Genomic DNA, 6,720 nt, shown 5'->3' with positions numbered 1-6,720 from the left:
GATTGAATTAGGACAATACCTAAGGAAAAATCCACCTAGACTGTACTTGTTATTCTGGCTCCGAATCGGATGATTTATTCATTTAACTTGTTGCGTAGAGATCTCTAAGTTATGTTATTATCACTATTCAAGACTAATAACGTCTAATCCCTAGATTGAATAATTGAGACCTTTCTCTAATTAACACCATAGGGTTGCATTAACTCGATCTATGGATCCCCTTATTAGGTTCACCCTAATCCGGAAAAATCTTGTCACCCTATGTCTAGGCGCGCAAACAACTCCGCTTAATTATGAAAAATGTACTCTTAGACAGGGTCTGTTCCTCCTCTGAATAAGAGCTTATCTTGAATCAGTAACCGGGGATATCAAAACAAGAATTAAGAACACATAATTAAGAACAAGTTTAATATTTATCATACAATTCAGAAAATAATAACAAGATCCGTCTTAGGTTTCATTCCCCTTAGGTATTTAGGGGTTTTAGTTCATAAGTAAATAAGAAAAAATCTTAGAATAATAAAGAATACAAAACATAAAAAACCCCAAAACTCCTGAAGGGGAAATTGAGGAGAGATCTTCAATCTTGATGGTGAATCTGGCTTCTGAAATGGATCAATCGGCTTCCTTAGAGTAATTCCTTACTCCCTATTCTGTGTCTCCCTCTTCTTCCTCCTCAAGGGTGTATTTATAGGCTTTGGAATGCTTAAGAGCCCTCAAAATTAGCCTTTTCCGAGTTGGACTCAACTTGGGCTCGGTACGGACACACCCGTGTGACACACCCGTGTGCGATTACTTTAGGCCATGCTCGAGCCTGCCAAATTGACACGGCCATGTCGTCTACCCGTGTGAGGAGGTCCAGGCCGTGTTGGTTTCGTACTTTGGTTCATTTTCTCTGTTTTTGGCCTGTTTCTCGTTCCTTTCGCTCTCCTATGCTCTCCGAAGTATAAAACATGAAATTAAAGCATTAGGAGCATCAAATTCACAAATTCTAATGGGAAATCATCCATAGAATGCGTTAAACATGGGGTAAAAATATGTATAAATTACAGTTTATCATAACACCCCAAACTCGGCCTAGATGTTATGGCTAAGTCTGGAGATGTTACTTCAAGTTCATTCGAAAATCCATAATTCATTGGTTTTGAAAATGCATCGCTAGCTTTTGTTATGTGAAAATCTGAAGTGGGTTAAATTTTGGAAAATTGTTTGAAAATCCATTATTTTGCAGAAAAACCGAGCACCGTCAATAAAAATGGTCAATCAATTTTGAGCAAAAAAAAACGATATTAAAGTCCAAAATTGAAATAGTCCCAAGTGTCCAAATAGTCCAAAATTTACAAAACAACTTAATTCCAAATTTAAATAAATCAAATGCACCAAATTATTATAATTGAGCTCTTGTCGCACCGATCTGCCTAAGTTTGAGGGTTACCTGAAAGTGACAGACAAACAGAGAGTGAGTTTTCGAAACTCAGTGTGTAACTTATTAAATCAGTATCACAGATTAAATTTCAAATATAATTTATAACAGAGCATATACATAACATATATCACATATAGAAATAGAATCAGATGCTCTTTTACAATCCTACCCCATCAGCTACATATCTTCGACCCTCCCTACACACCATATAAGGTATTAAATACCCATCCAATCCTATACATCGCTTAGTGCCGGTACGAAACTTTTAAGAATATTTGCACTTAGTTGCCAGATCATTAGGCGATTTATCGCCGTTTCCAAAAATATGTGTGGCTGAGCCACCAAATACAGTAGATTATTATACTGCCCACACTTCTTCCATATACACAAATCCCATCTATAACAGATTGTATGTAACACCCCTCACCCGTATTCAACGCCAGAATAGGGTTCCGGAGCATTACCGGACTTATAATACATTTTAATTATACATTTCACATACAATTAATCAAATCATATAAATTTCATTCACAACCAACCATTTTGTCCCTAATACGAGCCTACGAGGCCCTAAACATGCATTGAGAGTGCACACTCAGAAATTTTTTATCAAAACAGGGGACACAAGCCTGTGTGGCCTGATCGTGTGTCTCACACGGCCAGCAAACATGCTCGTGTCGTGTGGACATTCAAAATGGGATCACCTGGCCGTGTCCCCGCCCATGTCTGACCCCGTGTAACTCTCTGACTTGGGTCACACCGCCAACACACACGCCCGTGTGCCCTAAAAATGGCCATACATGCCCGTGTACTAGTCTGTGTGCTAGGCCATACCAAACCTGTAGGGTATACTGACTTATGCCACACGACTAAGTCACACGCCCGTGTGTGAGGCCATGTGGAACATACTGACTTGATTTCTAATTCAACACCAGAGGCCACATGGCTGTGTACATGATCGTGTATCACACACAGTTAAGACACACGCCCGTGTCTCCACCCGTGTGGACAAAAATAGGTTATTTACCAAGCCATTTTGCCACCCTAACTTGCATGTACCTACACCACATCAATTGGCACCAACATATAGCATATATAAGCATTTAAACTAGCTAATTCAAATGTAAATCATGCACATTCCATACTTATATTCTTTATACACTCTAATCTAAAAACATATCATACCATTTATACCAAATTCACCTTTATAATTTAACTTGCTAAACACACCCAATCATGCATCATTAAACATCAAACTCACAAGCATGTGACTACTCTAATATCAACCAATTAACCTTCACAATCTTTATAATCCACAAACATCACATACCTATCCATGAACTCACAATTCAAGCCATATATATAAATATGATTCAAACATATCAAAACAAGCCAACCTATATTGCAATATACAAAACCAAAATAGAAACATTAACAAGTCATTTTAAATGACACAACACATTACCAAATATACCAAAATGACCAAAGTCCTTATACATGCCATATACTCAAAACATAAGCTCAAAAGTACCAAATTGATAGTTGGATAGTGTGATGATGTCTTTGACGATCTCCGAGTCCAAGATAGCTTTAAATTCACTATAAAACATAGAAAATTAAACAAAGTAAGCTTTATAGCTTAGTAAGCTCATATGAAATAAACTCAACCTTAACATGATTATACAATTCATCAATTTGAACATATCAACAATTAATTCATTTAACCAACAAACCTTTTATATTTTCGATCACAAGATTATATATGAACTTCACAACTTTTTCAAATTATGCTTATACAGTTTATGTACATCCCTGTACCATCACGTATCACTCATATACCTAGTCCCATCTTTCATTTACCTGTTGAACCATTTAGAATACTATTAGATACTCTATAATCTTGCACACTAAGTGCCAATATCATAGTTCAAAGCCAACTCAATGTATCACATATATTGCTCACACTAGGGCTATCAACGGGCCTAGTCACACAAGCTGTCAGTCAAGACGTAGCTACATGGTGCTGCTCACACAAGCTGTCAAGTATCCGCAACACATGCCGGAATACTCAGCCATCGGTAGGACGTGCAGGACCAACACCCGAATCACATAATCACAATAATCCCTAATGACATGTCACTAGTATCCAAATCTATTCCTAAGGTTCAACTGGGATTTCAAATGCTGAATCATCGTCAAATCTTTGTCGAATGTGTTCGTAGTCTCGTATTCATAGTTTATACAATATCAAAGCATTTAAAACATAATTATAACAATGCTTATTATATACGAACTTATCTTGGATGCTAGAACGGCAAAACGAGTCAACTATTCCATAACTTTGTTCTTTTCCCGATCTAAGTCTGTATTTCGCCTTTCTTGATCTAAATATAATCAAAATTAACTTATTTAATCATCTCTCTATTCAATTTAGTCCAAAATTCACTTTAAGGAATTTTTTACACAATTGCCCCTAATGTTTCACATCTTTTACAATTTAGTCATTATTTCACAAAAATGCACATCATGCAATTTAACCACAACCCATGCTAGCTGAATTACTATTATACCCCTAGTAGCCCATACTTTTCATTTATTTCACATTTCAACCTCTAAGTTTCCATATTTCACAATTTAATCCCTAATTTGCATTTTTACCAAAAATCACTTTATAAAACTTGTGTAATTCACAGCCAACATTCCTAATCTATCATCAAACATCAAAACACACATGTATTCATCAATGGCATCATTCAGAATCTATAACAGTTTTGCAAAAATGGTCCCTGGGCTAGCTAGACCTAGTTGCAACGATGTCAAAAACATATAAATCATTCAAAACAGGACAAAAACGGACTTACAATTAAGCATCAAAATGGCCGAACCCTAGCAAGATCTCTTGGTTCTTTATTTTCTTGAATTTTCAGTGGAATGAAGAAAGATGATGATGATTTATGATTTCTATTATTTTGAATTAAGTTATTTTACAAATTACCATATTAACCTTGTCTAAAAACATTAAAAATCACTTAATATGTACCCATAATTGTCCACTTATAATTAAAATGGTATATTTCCACATAAGGACTTCCACTATTTAATTTCATAGGCATTTGATACCTTTACTAATAGAGCAACACTTCTGCACTTTACGTGATTTAGTCCTTTTTATCAAATTAACCATTCAAACGATAAAATTCTTTAACGATAATTTCACACAATAATAATAACATGCCATAGACATTATAATAATAATAAAATTAGTATTTTGAATTTAAATTTGTGGTTTTAAAACCACTATTCAGATTTGACTAAAAACAGACTGTTATAACTCTCCCCCTTAGGGATTTTCGTCCCCGAAAATCTTACCAGTGAATAGGTTTGGGTATTGTTTTCTAATAGTTTCCTTGGGTTCCCACGTAGCCTCTTCAACCCTGTGACATTGCCGCCAGACTTTCACCAAAGCTATACATTTATTTTTCAACTCTTTAATCTCTCGAGCTAGAATTCTGATCGGTTCTTCATTATACGTCATATCAGGTTGAATTTCAATCTATGACGGAGTATATCGGTGCAACATCGACACATGAAACACATTGTGAATCTTTTCTAATTCTGATGGTAAAGCTAGCTGATATGCAACTAGTCCTATTTTTTCAATGATCTCATACAGTTCGATGGATCGCAAACTCAGTTTACCTTTACGACCAAATCGAAGGATTTTCTTCCATGGAGAAACTTTCAGAAATACTCTATCACCGATCTGAAATTCAATGTATTTACATTTCAAATCTGCGTACAATTTCTGTCGATCTGAAGCTGCTTTCAGACTGTTACGATTTATTTTCACTTTTTCTTCAGTCTCTTTAATCAATCAACCCCATGAATCTTTTTCTCAATCAATTCGGTCCAATACAACAGAGTTCAACATTTACAGCAATAAAAAGCTTCATACGTTGCCATCTTTATACTCGATTGAAAATTGTTATTATACGCAAATTTAACCAATGGCAAATATTTCTCCTAATTGCCTTCGAACTCTAATACACAACAACGAAGCATATCTTCGAGAATTTATATTACTCTTTCAAACTGACCGTTAGTTTACAGATGAAAAGTTGTACTAACATTTAACCTCGTACCAAGAGCTTCTTGTAGTTTCTTCCAAAATCGTGATATAAACCTCGGATCTCTATCTGAAATAATTGAAACTGGCACCCCGTATAATCTAACAATCTCAGATACGTACAATTCAACCAATTTATTAAGTGAATAGTCTGTACGTACCGGAATGAAATGTGCAGAATTCGATAATTGATCAACAACAACCCAGATGACATCTTTCTTTTTTGGAGACAGAGGCAAACCTGATACAAAATCCATCGTAACTCTATCCCATTTCCACTCTGGTATCATCACAGGCTGTAGTAATACCGATGGCACTTGATGTTCAGCTTTGACTTGTTGACACATCAAACACTACGATACAAACTCAGAAATGTCTCGTTTCATACCCGACCACCAATATAATTGTTTCAAATCATTGTACATTTTGGTACTTCCAAGGTGAACAGGTAAACAGCTACAGTGTGCTTCATGTAAAATTTTCTAAATAAGCTCGAAATTCTTTGGTTCACAAATTCTATTTCGAAACATTAAACAATCATCGGCTCCGATCTGATAGTCTAAATCACTATTCAACTCACATTGCACTCTTTTAGCTTGTAACTCGGAACCACACTTTTGAGCTTCACAAATTTGTTGAAGAAAAACCGATTTAGCTTTCAACTTTGCTAGAATCAAACCATTATCGGACAAAGTCAGTCTTGTATTCATTGCTCTCAAAGCAAATAGAGATTTTCTACTTAAAGCATCTGTAACTATATTTGCTTTCCCCGAATGATAATCAATTACTAACTCGTTATCTTTCAATAGCTCGAGCCATCTCCGTTGTCACAAATTCAAATCTTTTTAAGTCATTTTGTACTTTAAACTTTTTTAATTGGTAAATATGTGGCATTTTTCACTATACAAATGATGTCACCAGAATTTCAATGTGAACACAATAGCAGCCAACTCTAAATTATGCATCAGATAATTCTTTTCATGTGGCTTCAACTGTCTGGAGGCATAAGCTATAACTTTTCCTTCTTGCATCAAAACGCAACCCAAACTATTCAATGACGCATCACTATAAATCACGAATTCTTTACCCGACTCAGGTTGAACCAACATTGGTGCCTCAATTAGCATTGCTTTCAACTAATCGAAACTCTGTTGACATTTTTCAGACC

This window comes from Gossypium hirsutum, chromosome A12, assembly GCF_007990345.1.
Source record: "Gossypium hirsutum isolate 1008001.06 chromosome A12, Gossypium_hirsutum_v2.1, whole genome shotgun sequence".
Taxonomy (NCBI): Eukaryota; Viridiplantae; Streptophyta; class Magnoliopsida; order Malvales; family Malvaceae; genus Gossypium; species Gossypium hirsutum.
The sequence above is the reverse complement of the archived record's forward strand: the minus strand, read 5'-3'. Positions refer to the sequence as shown.